Source organism: Heteronotia binoei, chromosome 7, assembly GCF_032191835.1.
Source record: "Heteronotia binoei isolate CCM8104 ecotype False Entrance Well chromosome 7, APGP_CSIRO_Hbin_v1, whole genome shotgun sequence".
Classification (NCBI taxonomy): domain Eukaryota; kingdom Metazoa; phylum Chordata; class Lepidosauria; order Squamata; family Gekkonidae; genus Heteronotia; species Heteronotia binoei.
In genome coordinates this window covers 82,766,485-82,784,405 of record NC_083229.1, presented here as the reverse complement: position 1 = coordinate 82,784,405, position 17,921 = coordinate 82,766,485, and positions in this window count along the sequence as shown.

The following is a 17,921-nucleotide window of genomic DNA, read 5'->3' as shown; positions in this document are numbered from 1 at the left end:
AACATCTTGACTTTTGAGGTTGTTTATTAAAACTTTAAATAAATAAAACACTAAATTATGAGATAGTGTCTCAATAATAACCAGAAATATGCAAAGGAAGTTATCAATTTGACTTAAAATGAGTACGGGAACCAAAAGAAATTCTCTATTTTATAAAATTCAGTTTTCCATTGCATCTAATATCATACAAGTGCAGTTTGGTCATTTTCATCTCTCTCTTTTTTTGGAGGGGGACAAATTTACAGCATTGTAATTAGGGATGAGCACGAACCAGCTCATGAAGTAAAGTATGTCACAAATTTTGGCCGGTTCGTGGTTTGCAAAGTGATGTTCATGGAAGGGCACCTGGCACGGACATTCCATGAACATTGATGCTGTTTGTTGTGGTGCATGAATGAATACATTCCCAGTCTGTTTCTGTTTACAAAACCCAACGTAATGGAAGTGGGGAGGGGAGGTGGAATTCTTCAGCCCTGGAAACTTCAATAGGAGTCCACTAAAGCTTAACAGGCACCAGGGGAATCTACGTTTTTTTTTTAGTGCGGACAAGAGTAAATAAATGTGCCCCCTCTTGAAAAATGGTGTGTGGGGCAGCAGCACCAGCACTAGAGTGCTGCCTCCCCCCTGGGGGAGGGAGAAACTTGGGGCTGCTTTTGTGCCTGTCTGCCTTGTGAAAAGGCAGTGAAAGCAGTCGATCTGCCTCCTCCCCATTTAAAAACCCTGGTGGGGCCTTTAAATGGGGGGGGGGAGGACTGCAGTGCTTCTTTCACGACCTCTCTGTAAAGCTTCCTGCCATTTAAAGATGGTCAGCTGGCCAGTGAGGTCTTAAAATGGGGAGGGAGGCAGATAGGTTATGTGGGGCTGCTTTTGCTGTCTTTCTGCAAAGTGGGGAGGCAGTGAAAGCAGCTGATCTGCCTCTCTCCCCATTTAAAGACCCCACTGGTCTTTAATTGCGGGGGCGGGGGAGGCAGATTGGAGATGCAGGGCTGCTGGTTTGTTCCTCCCCCCCCCCCCCCGGTGAGTGTTCTATTCAGCACCCCCAGGCAGTGCCCAGGGCAAGCACCCCTTCTGCCCCCCCCCCCCCGATCCAGCCCTGACAGGCACTGCCAATAACAGAGTTCCCATTCTGTTCAGCTCCACATCCTTTTGTCTGTTGGCTGTTTGCACTTACACAGAGGAACTTCTCAAATGCTGGCTAGCAGAGCACATTCATTTATTCTCTCCTTGCAAACTCCTCTCCTTTGCTGAGGTTTGATGTTAGGTGAACTCAGGGCTCATGGCACATAAGAGAAGTAGGGCCAGATGACAGCCTTGCATAACCAGTACTTCAGGGAATCAATGGTGGTGGTTTCCAGGGACATGGAAAGGTATTCTCACACCATCAGCTCGGCCAAATCCTCCGTCATTGCACGCTTGGTAGGCCTGCTACCACTGACCTTCAGATACACTACTGATAACCAGTAGTGGGGCTTTTTCTTGGGCTCTTTGAGGCAGAGGTGCTGAGCTGTGGCTTCTCCTCCTCCTTCCCAGACTCCTCCATCTGCTGTTCCATTGCAATAGCTCTGCATTTAGGAGAGCAATGCTGCTTTTTATCCAGAGGTGACAGTCTATAGAGGCTAGCTTGTATTCCTCTTCCTTGCAGAGAGGATGCAACTTGCTGGTGATACCCATGGGCAACCTCTCTGCCAAGGCCCTGACCCATGGGAGAACAGCTGGCTCCATTGCTAAGGTCAGTGCCTGGTTCAGCCCTCAAATCAGGGGGATGACTTGCCCCATGCTGGCCATATGGACACACAGGACATTGGTGGTGTCCTGGAAGGGCTTGAGGACACACACCATTTGGGAGTTGATGCTGAATTCTTCTTCCCTGCAGAATGGTCATGGAGGAGATGACATCCTGCATAGTACTCTTCTACTCCACCAAATGTGCAATCATGGTGTAGGTGGAGTTCCTCATCTTCTTCTCTCTACCCCTCACACAGCAGACACACAGACTTCAATATGTGCTGGAAATGGGCAGCCAGGCACTGGCAGGTAATGAGCAAAGACTGCATCTCAAGGGGTGCAGCATCCCAGGTGGCCTTGACAGTGCTCCTCAGCACCAGTGCATCCTTCACCATCAACTGAAGTGTGTGTGCCAGGCAGACTTTGCCCTTGAAGATCACACACTTCAGCTCTGACTGCATGTTGGTTCTGGCATCAGTGACCATGTAACCATGAGCAATGTTGCTGCCACACATTCACTCCCTCAGGCTTCTCTGCATCACAAGATATTTTGCATCTATCCCCAGCACACAGAGTAGAACCAATTTGTAGCCCAGTGGCACCAGGACTGTCTCTTTCTGGGGCTTGGGCCATGCCCTGACAGTCCTGATGTCTGCTCTGGAGGTCTGCTGTGAAGTGTGGTTCTGTCTTGCACCCTGGAGAGCTGAACTTTCACCATTGTCACTGTAGCTAGTGAAAGATTACATCCTTCATGAAGGAGAAGAGTTAGCCATTCATAGCAATCATCTCACTGACAATGAGGTGAGTGACTGCTTCCAGGGCCCTCCATATAGCCCTTTTGCTTATATATCAGATGTTAGAACTGGCTCCTCTACAATCTCTCCAAGGTAGGGGCACATTACATTTCTGGGGTCCGAGTTATGGACCTCCCACATTACCCCTCCAGAGTGTGAATACCTCTGTGCACTGTGAGGGTGAAAGTGGGTGAAAAGGATGCTTATCATGGGGTGAAATCTTCCACCCCCTGTTTACCACAGACCCCTGGGCACCAAACCCATTTTCCAGGCCACTGTAGTAGTCCAACCATAGCAGGGCATCACCAAGGAACATACTTGAAACAGTCCTTGTACATTATATCAGTATATGAACACATTCAGCACTTCAAACCATAAACACTTGGTTGGGCAAGAAACTGTACAGTCTTTCTTTATTATGGAAGACAGTTTGTATCACTAATCACTTTAAATGGAAAACTCTGATTCCCACTGGTCTGATGAGGCTGGAGTGTCCACAAAGCTGTCATGGGGTAACTTTTGAGGAGCCCCTGTCAGAAGTTTCTTGTTATGTCTGCCTTTCTGTACTTCAGGACCTGCCTTTGGATACTTAGGAGGAGGCTGTGAGGGTAGGGGAGATGCTTGCCTTGCTTCCAGTGTCTTTCTGGTGGGGGGAGGGCTGCCCAGGTGAAGTTTCCTTTGATTTTGATGTCACTGGCTTGTTCCTCAGCCATTCCATAGACTCCTGTAACTGCAGCTGTCTTTTCTGGAAAGAGCACTGGGAAGGCCTTTTGAGGGTGTGTGTGCATAACTGGGGCATCAGAAATATCATCTGCTCCCAACTTGGAGAGATTGTAGAGGAGTGGGCAGCAGGTTCCCTTTGTGGTTGCTGTGTGTAGCTTGCAATGGGTCCATTCTATACACTTTTGAGCCTGTGCCTGACCTCCACTGAAAGTGCTTTCCTGGCTTGATCTTAATTCTGTTTTGCAGTGCCGCAGTAGCACTGGTTCTTCTGAGTATATTGCGCTGGTTCTGTTGGGCTTGCAAAAATCCCCCCCCCCCATTTCAGTCTACTGCAGAGATTGTCTAGGACTTTGATTCTGTTCTGCAGGGCTTCTATTGGCCGTGTGTGTGTGTGTGTTTGCTTCCCCCTTCAATGGAAACAGTAGAGGTTGGGACACCTTCTTTGGAGAAGCATAACTCAGACCCCACAAATCCAATCCTCACCAGACTTGGAGAGCAGATACAAAAGAGTTCCCTGGAGATCCCTTGTGAGTTTTGTTTCTCTAGCTTGTAGAGAATCCATTCTATAACTTCTGAACCTGACCTGTCATTTCCCCAGAAAGCAGTTTCCTGGGGACACCTTATTTGGGTGGCATAACTTAGATCCTGTAAATCCGATCCTCAGAAAAGAGTCAGCCAGAGATTTTCTGTGATTTTGGTGTCTTTAGCATACTCTGGGGCTGTTCTACTGCATCATGAATCTCATGGACTGAACCTGTTCATCTAGAATAAAAAAAATTAATGACCATCTATGGTTCATGAACTGTGCATGTGACAAACTACATTCTCACACTTCATGCTTATCCCTAACTGTAATGGCCTTTATATGTTTCACATCATTTGCACATGATGGATACAAAATGGGAGTCAATTTTAACAGGAACAGTTGCATCAAATGTCATGAATTTGACCAGAAGAAAAAATGACTGCATTTGTGTCCTGAGTGTGAAGAAACTACAAAGGAAAACTTTTGAATTGAATAGAGTGTCACAAACTTAAATGACATCTTTATTTAAAATTTGTGTCCCTTAATGGCTCAGCTGCCAATTTTGCATACAGTGTTTGCTAAGATTCTTATTGAAGAGGATATATCTATCAAGCCAATTTTCCTGTCAAAAAGGAAAAGAGAGGCAACTACCACAGAATACAAAGCTCCTTAATGCATGCAACCTATGCCCTGTACATTCTCTTATGGATCAGAAGATGCCCTCAGCCAACTCAGTGGAAACCTGTCAAGATTTGCATTTACACATGTGTGTTGATTGCATGGGTGGGAAGCTGCTTCCACAAATGTATTTCATTTGCTGGATTGGATCACCTTGTCTTTCTTGCTTGTCTCTTAACAATGTACTCTCCCTGGCAAAATTAGTACTCAAGGGACATGAAATAAGAAGCACTAATAATATTGTACAATGAGGCAGGCTGGGGGGGGGGAGCATTTGTTAAAAATAGAGCAATATGTATGAAACATTTTCAGTTGCAGTTAAAATCCTCATGGCAGGGGAAAATACTCCTAAAGCTCTTCCCTCTCCTTGATACATTGGCTGATATTATGAAATCTGCCTCATTCATCTGCCTTATTCCGTCCAACACTTTTTAAAAAACAAAACAAAACATTTTATGGTACTACTGGTTTTTTTGTATTTTTTAAAAACAACATTTAAGAGGATTTATATATTCTACAGTTTTAACGTTGTTAAATACATAGCCTCATTTATTGTATTTTATACTCATATGTTGTGAGCCGCCCTGAGCCTGCCCTGGTGGGGAGGGCGGGATAGAAATAAAAAGTATTATTATTATTATTTATGCAAGTTATTGCCCCAAGCAGCCAGTCAGTTTCTCTCTTTCTTAACTCAGAGTCAACTATATGCAACTGAAGACAGAAACCAGGGGAGATTAAGATTTGAAACAGTGCATCACAAAATCTTATCTTGGATCATTATATTTATGAATATTAAGAAGTCCTCACTATTGTCTCTCTTTTCTAGCAACCCCCATAACCTGTCCTTTTCCCTTCTTCCTTCTCTCCTTACCAACCACCATCTATGCTTATCCATGTCTTCTATGGCACCAGTTGAATTAGATTTATTGATTTTGTTTACTGTTTTGTTCTTAACTTTTTGTTCCAAGAACCTGTGTAGAAATGTTGACACTAATTAAGTAATAAACAGGTAGCATTTTCAATCAGGCTTGGCTATATGAAAGGAAGAATGCTAGGCAAAATGAACAGCACCATGCACCATGACTTGGCATCTCTTACTATGTGTGTGCCACTCCTCAGGATTACAACCTCACCTTTGAGCTCTTTAGTTCCTGCTGGGCTACTTAAATGGTGTGTGTGGTGTGTGTGTGTGGTGTGCGTGTATGTGTTTGTAGGGCAGGTGCTCACTTACATATTGCTCGTGTTTTTGCTGGCAGGGGATTTCAACCACTGCTCATAAGAAGTCCTGAAGAATGTACCTAACTATAAGCATTGATTCTTTTGCTGTTAGGAGTGCCTAGGATGGTATCTACATTATGCTGGTGTAGTCCTTCCCAGATGTCTCTTAGCATAGTAGGACTATAAGATTTTCCTGATTAATAAATTGGGGGGAGGAGGACTATGGCAAGTTTCATAAAACATCTTTTTGTCCAGAGGAATAGAAAAGGAATAGAAACCCCCCCATTATTTTTAAAGGAGGATTGCTGATTTGAAACTGCTTACCATTTTTATTGGAACAGCATTTGTGATTTATAATTGGAGCTGTGTGATAAAAAAAGATTGATCTTGTTAACCTGATATTCCTTTGGCAGAAGGCATCCAAACTACAAAATAGTAATTAGCTCCCCACACTGCTATTTTTACTAAGTATAACTAATCATTCCATTTTGGATTTGGCAGCAGTACTGTGGTCTTATTCAGCATCATTTAGAATAGCCATATTGTATAGCAATATTATACAGGCTACCATTTCTATTTTAACACATAAAAACTAGGTAACATAACATATTTTACCACTTGGTGAATGACAGATCTGTCTCTCATACAGGCTACAATATAAGCAAATATCAATGGATCTACATACTAGTTCACTTTCCAAGTCTCAGCATCAAGAGGTGAGATATTTGTTAGATAGTTAAAGTCTCAACTCCCCTTCCTTTCTGCATGTTATCTGGGTTTGGCAGTTCTGGAATAAAAGGAAGAAAAGTAAAAGAGATAGTTAAACATTACATTTCCTCAGACTGAGATTTGTTTAGAAACTGGTGTCTTCTGTGCATCTGTGTGTTTCTTTTTCAATGGCATGAGAAATGATCTCAATGTCTACAGGAGGAAGTCCAGCAGTCCCTAGGAAGAAAATGCTGATAGGTGCAGATCTTGTTTTCCTCTCCCCTGGACTCCTAACTCTTCAACTGGTTCCCTTCCTTCTACAGTCTCCCAATCCATGTGAGTGCTTTCCCATGCAGGTCCTGCAAGCTCAGGATCAATGTTCCCGGAATCAGAAAGAATGAATGGAGGGAGGGGGAAAATACCCCATGATTCCTACTCTCACAGTTCACCCAATCCAAGCTGCAAGTTCCAGTGTACATTGACAGGTTTGTTAGTGATGAGAGAATCTGCCTGTTGGGGCCAGTAAGGCTATGTATTGCACCAGGAGCATTTTTACATATCTAACTTAATTCTATCAGAAAGACAAGAATGCATTTGTACACTCTAAGTGTTGGTGTTAACATTTAAGGCCCTGACTAGCTTTGAACAAACATAAGTGAGAGAACACCATATGAGCCTATCCCTAGCTTAAGATCAACTGCCATTGGGCATCTCCATGTGCCCACTTCAATAGAGGAGAGACTTGGGGGCATAAATAATATGTTCTTTTTAGCTACTGCTACTACTTATGGAACTCTTTCCCATGAGACTTGCTTAGCCCTTCATTGTCGATCTGCTGACACTCTTTTAAAATTCTACATTTTCAGAAAACATTTGGATAGTTGATGGATACTGCCTAACATTAGCTGGATTTAGTGGAGGGTGTTGTTTATATATTGTTTATTGTTGTTTATATATTCTTTGTCTGCTATATTGCAGTTTATTAGTTTCACTCCTAGCTTTATTGGGTTTTTAGAGGGGTTTTATTGCTTTATGTGTTTCTGTTTATTATTATCTACAGCCGCTTTGTTTGTTGCTTTTAATTTTTTATCATGCTGCTGAATTTTATTATTTTAAATTTCATAAGCTTACTGAGAGCATTGTCTTAGTAATGAAATGGAGATTTTTTTTTCTAAATATAAAAGGTAAATAAATATCTATGCATGTCTTAATAAAAATTCATCAAAACACATGTATCCACTGATTTTGTTATAAATGCATTTGTATTCAGTACAAGGATAGGCATTTTTCAGGATACCCAATAAAATACTATATAATGTACTTCTAACATACTTGTATAGATGTATTCCAGTTTTTGTTCTCTGTTTATAATAAATGTGTACAATCTATTTACTGGAATTCCTGGGACCCTGAAAGATATACTCTAAGGTATATTAAACTTCATAAAAATTTTTATCTAATACTTATTTAAACTTTTTTTAACCCGCCCCCCTCCCCTGCTCTTTAGATCCCTTGAGATCTGAAAATCTTGAATAGACCCAGCATTCTAAATGAATCATGGCTGTCAAAACTATCAAAAATATAGGCAGAGGGGATAGGACAGTGCTCAGTAATTCTGAAACCTGCCAAACGTAAAGGAATACCTGAGAAATATTATTCACCATTTTCAAGGTTATGGATATCTGTTAACTAAATAAAGACCAATATTCTCCATAGTTAGTGATTTTTTACATCCTTTAAAGTATTTATGGGCTGCTGAAATGGAAATAGACAAAGAGCATCTTAACACTTTAATCTGAGGCAAGTCACCAACATTGCACAGAAAAGTCCCACATCCCTTGCCAGACAGATTGGAAGACTATCATTATTAGTGTTGGCATAATCAGTCCTCAATAGGTGCTGATAGTATTCATGTGCAAAGTTTGCACATTCTTTAAACTGTTTACAGTTTACATATTCTTCACAAAATGTTTACAGTTTATATGCATTCTTTGCAAACTGTTACAGTTTATATGGGGAAGGGTGGTGTAAGCCAAAATGCCCTCAAAACAAGGATGGGGAATCGTCAGGTGGGCACCTGGCTTAATCAGGATCTTTTACCTGTGTATACAGGATTCCACGTCCAGAAAGTAATGCTTAAAAATATTAGGGACTCTAATTAAGTAAAACAATTAAAATTTATTAAGAAAAATATAGGCTTCCATACAAGATAAAATACTCATAAAATCATACATACAGTACTAAGAAAAATAAGTAGAGAGATAGGGAAACACATGGGTAGACGAACAGGGTGATATTTACCGATCCTAGTCTTCAAGGAAGGCTCCAATGGCGACGAGCGAGGAAGTGGGAGACGGGACCCGAAACTGATCAGGAATCAGGGTTGGATCTATGCAGCAGAATTTGGATACTGATAGAAGCACACCTGTGGGTAGCTAGTCCACAGGTTATAAGGACTCTCTTGAGCCCTTAGGGGATGGGAGGTATGAGGGAGGAGGAAGGTGGTCAGCTGATGCATGACCTCCTAAAAAGGGGAGGTTTTGCAGTGACCATAAGGGCTGGACTTCTGCGACAGCCAATAGAAAGTTCATTGGTGGCACCTAATTGGGTGCCCATTCCTGACCAATGAACTTGCTTGGATCCTGGATACCTGAGTGAACTTTCAGGTTGAAATGGACCAGGGTGAGGCTCCAAAATGACAGTTGGGGAGAAGAATAGGAGAGATTACTGAGTGGGGAGATGCTTAAGACTATTAAACTTATCGAAAAGGGTGACAATAGAGAGTCAAATCATTGCCTAGGTAACATCCGGTTTACACAAGGGAACTTGGTTTTGGCTGAAGATGATCTTCCTCTTCTTCTGTCTTCTCCTTGGCACTAGTTTTTGTCCTGAGTTCCATTAAACAAAGACAGTGGCGGTTGGACGATTAGCCACTCCTGGGGTGGGTAGATTGCTTGCAGGTACAGGTGACATCTGGCGAGTACGTGAGCCGTCCGCTTCGCTGGAATGGAGTCAGGCCTGGTAGGAAGATGGCTACATGTGGTGTTAGCCCTCCACAGTGGATTCTATGGTCAGTGCTTCAAAACCGTTCGCCTGGATAGCTCCTGGCGGCGCAGTTTCCTCCGTTCCATGGCCGTGATGGACGTCATACAGAACGACGAGAAGCCATCTGTTCTCCTGGTGGGAACTCATGTAACAGTCTTGAGTGCCTTTGTAGCATTATGGCTGCTTGTACTGCCTAAGTCCCTTTCGCCCCTGGATAGGTTTGCTCACACTCTCTGGCCAGACGTATGTGAGTTACTTCTTCAGGTACTTTGGCAACCAAGCTGGTGATTACGATGTTCTGTAAGGGGTTTTTTCCTCACAGTGGTGGGATTGCATTCACTGTTCCCTGCACTGCCTCATAAGAGCTGCAGTTATTTTTCTAGGGAAGACTACAGTTTTGTAAATAAACATGGTGCCTTCACATGTTCTTGACTAGCATGTGAAGCAGCTTATGCACAAAAGCTCACAATGCCCAGCTATTTCATGTTTCCTTCTGTGTCTTAGGATCAAAGCATTGACCATGAGATTTCTGTAATGAATGTCAATAAATCAAAAGTAGGTTTGTAACTTATAGATGCACACCTGAACAACACCTGAACAGCATACTCAAGATTGCTACAGCTCAGACATCATCTCCAGTTTCTGATGCAATAATTCAGAGCAAGAGGTTCTCAGTTCTCAGAGACTGCTCAACAAATATTGCAAGTGTGCAGATGTTTTAAGCATGTCTTATTTTAAGTTTTAAAAAATCTATAATTGTGTTTCTTTGCGCCCTTTATAAAGGTTATATCTGTGCTATCTGGCATTACATTTTATGACCCGCCCAACAAGTTCTCATTTATGTCATATCTGACCCTCATAATAAATAAGTTTGACACCTCTGATCTACAGAATCATTAAAGTACTCCCTCTGGGCTTGTCAGCATGAGACTGCCAGCTAGCAGGAAACTTACAGGAGGGGGGACACACTGGCAATGTAATGAAGCCAACAGCAATGTCCCTTCTTGCTTCCAGAATGACTGGAGGAAATGTGAGCACATTGCTGGCAATATTCTGGTATTTGGCTGAAACTCTATGTCTATGGTAATATATATGTATATGGTTTTCCCCTCCTTTTTCATTGAATAGGCAAAGACAATCTTAGAGTTATTGGATGCTAATTAGTATCTATTTACTGAAACAATCCATTACAAAAAGGGGAACAGCCTACTCAAAATAGCAGCGAAACTATGTTGATACTGTGTTACTGTTCTGAATGCATCCTTTTTCTTTGTTTCTGCTTATGCGCAATAAAATTTTTATATTTGCCATAACCACTGTATTGTTATCCACAAACAGGTGCAAGTCATACACCAATCAACACTTGTGCAAGTGAGTGATAACTCATGTACTATAAGCTACACTATGTACGATAAATTACTAGCTTTATGAAAAAGGGCAAAGTTATAAGTGAGGACCTATGAGGACTCAAAAGGGAAATCTAATTTCTCGCACTGCGCCTGATCTCATGCTCTCTCTGCTTTCCTTTATGCCTCTCTTTTATTCCCCTCTGTTTATTGCTTTCTTCCTTCTCTCCAAGGTCCTCTCCTCCCCACACCTATCACTTTTCTTCCTGTCATTCATTCCCCTCCTTGTGCATCTACATATCTTCTCTTCCTCTCATTTGCATTCTCTCTTAGCTGTTTCTTTAGGAAAATTTTTGAAATGTTAGAGTCATTATTTTCTGCAAGCACCCCCTTGTAGGCCACAACTAGAAGTGTTATGACGTTTGGAGTACTACAAAAAAGCAGAAAGCTATTAACAAGAGAGCATGAATTTGTCACTCAGTAACCCAGAAAGGTTTGTTTTATTATAGAAAAAGATGGAATCTTGAGAAGTCCTTAAACATCAAACTTACACCCTTTCCCCTGCCTCAATCAAAGTTTGTGTTATCCTAACACATAAAAGAGTGCAGTGAAAGGCTGATTATCAACTAGGGTTCCTTACAAGTTTTTTGAAACACTAAAAAAAAGTTGTTTAAAAAGTTACTTCAGCAGTAATTGCCACCATGTAGGGTTGCCAAATCCAATTCAAGAAATATCTGGGGACTTTGGGGGTGGCGCCAGGGGACTTTGGGGGTGGTGCCAGGAGACATTGGGGCAGAGCCAGGAACAAGAATGTGACAAGCATAATTGAACTCCAAGGGAGTTCTGGTCATCACATTTAAAGGGGTAGCACACCTTTTTTAAATGCCTCCCTTCCATGGGAAATAATGAAGGATAGGGGCACCTTCTTTTGGGGCTCATAGAATTGGACTCCCTAGTCCAATCGTTTTGAAACTTGGAGGGTATTTTGGGGAGAAGCACTAGCTGCTATTCTGAAAATTTGGTGCCTCAAAAACCAGCCCCCCTAGAGCCCCCGATATCCGTGGATCAATTCCCCATTATTCCCTAAAACTGCCAGAGATCTAGAGCTATGAGTTAGGGTGGGGGTGGGGCTTCCCCCACTGGCTAGTTGGCTGGGGGTGGGGGGAAACCTGTAAAACCAGGAGATCCCCTGCTGGGACCTGGAGATTGGGAAGCCTACCACCATGGCACAATGATCTACACTGCATGACTGAAGGTAAGCTGGGTGTATGCAAACAAATGTTTAAAAACAATATTTTCATTTTAAAATATATCCTGTTAAATGGGACTTCTGCTTGAAATATTGAAGAATTACTATTAGAGTTCAACATCACTCCCTGATTTTTTATGGTTGGCTTTGCTTTTTGTGGCAGCCATTTTGTAGTTGGGCCCACCAGCCTGTACCAGAATTCCAAAGGTGCCTGTAAATTGAAAAGGGTTGGGGACGCTTGCCCAACCTCCTGAATCACTAGGCCAACTGGCCAATGGAGAGAACTACAGACAGTTTGTGCCAGGATAGTGCAGAGTCCTGCAAATCATGTGATCCCTGAGAGCCAATACCACAACACTGCATGGTATAAAGCTTCCAAATTCAGTACACTGCCTAGAGTGCTTGCCACTTGGTCACTAGCTCCAGATATTAGCCCAAACTCAGTCTTGAATGCTTACCACCAACACCTATAGATACCTTGGGGACTGGATCAGAGCTATGATTATTTATCTTGTTATAGTCTGGATGCAGTTTAGAGATGGCTTATTGGATCATTCAAGACAAACACCATTGATTTAGCCACATCAAGTATTGAAACTTTCAGACCAACTGATTTTTTTTTTTGGAAGGAAGAGTTTTCTTGTTTGCCTTCTCTAGTGAACAAGATGCTGCTCCGATGACTCAGATGCCAGGCTTTGCAGTGGTGTTGATGAATGGAGCTGCTGCTGCTACTTATTATGCCTGCAAGGCGACACCTGAAAAATTTGCTAATCGAGTCATTGCTCCTGCTTGTTGTTGATAGCCTTTTGCAAGAACTTCCTTTTGGGGTTTGTCAGTGCTTTAAAGGTCAGCAATGTGGTTTTGTTCATTAATTTAAAAAACTTATAGGAATTACCCTGGGAGTGCGCATTAAACATTTTAAAGTTTATCTTTATTTGACATTTACACTACTGTAAAACAAGGCACACTTCTCTTCATAATGTTTGCATTATTGCAGCACTATGAACTGGAAGATATAGCATGTAGCCGAATATATTATGTTACTCCTGGTGTTCCTTGTTTCAGTTCTGCAGTCCAAAGTACCAGTCTGAATATCAGATGCCTGCACCTATTCAACCTCTCTATATTATCCTTTTATTCTTTGATGTTGGGTTTGACCTGTTTGTCCTATGCCAAAGGGCATTGTTGGCATTTAATGGCATTTACAATGTTAGAAGAGCATGTGAATAAGCCTGAGATGGTGTAGTTGATGTTGAGGCTGGAAACGCAGGAAGAGCTCCCTTCTCTCCCTGAACTGCAGGAGAGGCATGGGGTGGCTGGGCTTACTGTGTGAGGTGCAGGCAGGAATGAATGGAAAGCTTTGCTGGCCAGGATGCATTGTCTCTGCCACAGCACAAGGCCAAAAAGAACTGAGTAACGAGTTCCCTTCTATCCATCCCATCCTCCCTCCTTCCCTCCCTTCCAGCCATGAGGCTTCAAGGACCTGGCTGTGGCTCCTTCTCCCAGCAGAGGCCAGCAGAGGTCACACCCTGGCCAATCAGCTGCTTCTGCTGGGCTGGCTGCCTGGCGCCTCCTGCCCCGGAGTGCATTGAAGGAAGGTGTGAATTATTGCCTAACAAAAGACTCAAGCAAGAGCTTGACTTGGGATTCTACTTGTTTCCACAATAAGCTTCTTTGTGAACTGAGCTAAATTCTCTGCCAGAATGAACACTTAAGCTGCTAAAAGGCTGTTGTGTATTCGTTCCTTTTCTGTAACTGGATGAGGAAACAATGTCTTGCATGAAAGACTCAGCTTAGGCACCAAAACAACCCACCTCTGGTTGTTTTAGACCAAAACAAACTTTACAAAGCCATGTGTTTACTTAACTCACCTGGGTCAGTCCAGCCCTGAGATTTTCTGTCAGTCACATGAGCTAGCTCACCCCCTCCCTTTTGGAATGAATAGTTTGCTGCAATCGAGACTAATGGATTTTTTTTTTTTAAAAAAACAAGAGTGGGAAGGGGAGGGTGGAAAAGAAAACTATCTAAAAATATTTGTCTTAGGCAGAGTGACTCTCCCCTCCCTTCCAACACTTAATTAACATGTGGTTTGGAGGTGAGGGGGGATTTCAGCCCGCTTGAGCTCCAAGAGACTCAACTACTGGACGGCTGAATCGCTTGTGTGTGCAGCTGCATAAATGGGGTACAAGTATTTGCCAAGCCCTCATCCTGCTCCCTCCACATTCTTCAACAGCTGCCAGGGAAGCAAACCAGGAAGAGAGTGGGGGGCTCGGGGCTCACCCTGCCTGTCTGCCTGCACCCTGCCCCATCATCTGGGGCAACCTACCCTGGCTCCCACAACTGCACGCCATTCCCCATGCAGTGCCAGACCCCATTTCCATGCCTACTTCAGCCCCCATCAATCTGGAATTCCTTGCCACTAGATGTGGCAGCTCCACAAAATCACTAACAAGAAAAATCCCTTCTCAGCTTTTGGCTTATTATATTTTCTTGAGAGGAGATGAAAAAGGGGGAGACCTTTTTTGAAAATTGGTTTTGGGGGTGGGGGTGGGCATCGGAAGTTACCTTTGCCTAAGGCACCAGATAGTCTAGGGCCGGCTCTCGGTCCAGTGATTGTGCTGTCTGGGTGTATGTGGCAGCAAAGTTGGCATCTGGGTTTATTGTAAGCTCTTGTACCAGTGTCCATGTTTAAGTAAGATGTTGAATTATTGTGGGCAATGAATTATTTGAAATGGGGGGAGGAGGCTGTCTATATGCAAGAAAAGCTTTATACTCCAGTACTTGTGAAAGAGAAATGTCATTATTTAGTAGAGATTATAAACTACTGTTGCCGGAAACTGTTTTGAGTTGAGTGTTCTATTATTGTCTTTTTGGACCTGTCTGGCTTTGTTGTAGATCCCTCAGGTGAGAATATCTGTCTGTAAGATTGGGAGCAAATGTAGCTGTAGCGTAGAATCATAGAATCATAGACTCATAGAATTGGAAGGAACCTCCAGGATCATCTAGTCCAACCCCTTGCACAATTCAGGAAACCCACAAATACTTACCCCTAAATTCACAGGGTCCTCATTGCTGTCAGATGATCATCCAACTTCTGTTTAAAAACCTCCAAGGAAGGAGAGTCACCACCTTCTGAGGAAGCCTGTTCTACTGAGGAACCACTCCAATGGTCAGGGAGTTCTGCCTAATGTTTAGCTGGAAACTAATTTCACCCCATTGGTTCTGGTCCTACCTTCTGAAGCCACAGAAAACAATTCCACACCATCCTCTATATGACAGCCCTTCAAGTACTTGAAGATGGTGATCATATCACCTCTCAGCCGCTTCCTCTCCAGGCTAAACATGCCCAGCTCCTTCAACCTTTCTTCATAGGACTCAAGTAGAGCATAGAGTATTAAATGAGTCTGTGGTGGCTCAAGTTTAAATTTTAGTCAGTCTGCCTGAGCTATGATTGGGTCACTCTTTGTTGTATCATCAGAAACTTGTAAAATTGAGGAGGAACGGTGGCTCAGTGGTAGAGCATCTGCTTGGGAAGCAGAAGGTCCCAGGTTCAATCCCTGGCATCTCCAAAAAAGGGTCCAGGCAAATAGGTGTGAAAATCCTCAGCTTGAGACCCTGGAGAGCCGCTGCCAGTCTGAGAAGACAATACTGACTTTGATGGACCAGGGGTCTGATTCAGTATAAGGCAGCTTCATATGTTCATATGTACTCCCTTAGAATCTAAAAATGGCAATTTACCAAAATAATTCTCATTCTCCTTTTGCTCCTAATTAAATAATATAAAATTAAAAAAACTTTATTGCCCCCCCAGTTGAAAGGAAGAGAAGGAGGAGACTGGATTTATACCTATAATATAGTGGGTTCTCTGCAATGATGAGGTGAGGTGGTAATGAACATAGCTCTTTTATTGAATACAGCATAGTATAGTGCTGCCAACTATATATACCCACAAATTTCCCACGCTAGCATGCTATTGGACCATTGAAACCAGCAGCGGGCTCATGATTGGAGCAGAGCAACAGGAATCTGGATCCTCCTGCCTACTGTTCCTAAGTCCCCAAGCTCAGTCCTACAGGCTCCAATGAGCCAGGCAAGAACTCCATATACTAGATACAATTCCAATCACATACACAACAATACCCCACCTTTCACTACCCAAAGTAGTCTCAGAGTGGCTTACAATCTCCTTTCCCTCCCTCTCCCCATAACAGACAATCTGTGAGGTAGGTGGGGCTGACAGAGCTCTCCTGTAACTGCTCTAAAACTAAAGTGCGGAATGTGTCAAGGCCAGAGGTCATCCCAGGCTGCTCCTTTCCACATGGAAAAGCCACCTGCCCCTGGGCCAAGCCAGCCCTGGCAACTTGCACCATGGCCAACATAGAAAGCGGGTTACCACCCTGGTGTTCCAACCCCTTAAGCCGTGCAAATTAAAGAGAGAACCTAACCAGAACAGCTGCTAAGGCAGTCCTCATTCCCCACGCTGGACCGCACAACCCAAAGGCAGATACAGACAGATCCTTTCCCCAAAAATTGGGGGTGCCATATGGTGTTCATTGAACTACTTATCCTTTCCCTGTACTACTCTACTACAGAACAAGACCAAATGGAAATATTAACTCCTGCATGCTGCTGATTAGCCTTGGACTGCTGAACCCTGATAATGGCTTTGCTGTTAGTAAAATGTACTTCCCAAAGAGCCAATGCCCTGCTTGACTGATCATTACAGGAAGAAACTATTAACTCACTTATGCAAAGACCGCCCCCCCCAAAAAAGGTACCAATGCAGTCAGATGGAAAAGGCAAGCCTTAAAACTGGATGCACACACTACTCCCCAAGCTCCCCAAGGCCCATAAGGACCACTGGAGAGATGGGTTGCCTCTTATCAACCTGAGTGTCCACCTCCCTGAACCAACCTTCTAAAATTTTATGAATCCTAAAACCTCCTGTAACTCTGCTAAACCCTGCACTTTGCTTGCAAAACCCAGTGCTGATAGACCTGTCCACAAACCCCTTACCTTTCAAATCAACACAGAACTGCAGCAAATGCTCAGCTGGGATTGACTGGGCCAATCCTTACCTGTAGCCTAAAAGCCTCAAACTGTTGAAACACTCAATCATATGCCTGCCTGGTGCTAGGGACTAACAGTAGGGCTTTAGCTATGCTGACTTCAACCCTCCAAGCTTCCATTAATTCCAGGGGCACTGATCTAATTGCTGGTCAACCTCTTCATCTGTTTGCTAGCGAGAGCATCAGCCACCCCATTGCTTACCCCTGGCACATGCCATTGCCACCTTAGGCTTCCACCTTTTAGCTGCTGCCAGCACCTCAACTGCTGAAGGCCTCTGCCCCTTCGCCTCTGCCACCAGTCTAAACCAGAGAGTTGTCTGATGAGGTCCTTCCATGTGCTTGGGCACATGCACAAAAGGCTGAAAGGTTGCGGTGGAGCTGCCTTTTATCAGCATTGGTTCTGCCCCCGCCTGACAGGAGCATGTACATGTGCCCCATCATCTGCCTCTCCCTCCTTCTGGGGAAGGCAAAGGCAGCTGCCTGCCTGCAATCACCACACAAGCTCTGTGGCAGGCTGGCCAAATTATTCTCTTATAAGAATAAGATTTCATCAAATATGGAAAATTGAACAGATGTTGCTTTCCATAGATTTTGTTAGAACCGAAAAGGGAAAATGACAAAAACAGCTCTGAATGCCTCTGAGACCAAACAAGCCCCATCAAAAATAAACCATTATCTTCATATTTACAATTCATCTCAGTTTCAAACACTCATCTTCAATTGTTGCCAATTATTCAGGATTAAAATTTATTTCCTCATTTGGTCATTGAAAATCCCCCAATCAATCTCCTTTTGTCTGGAACTGCATTACATGATTCCCCAGTGAAAGTGTAAGCACTT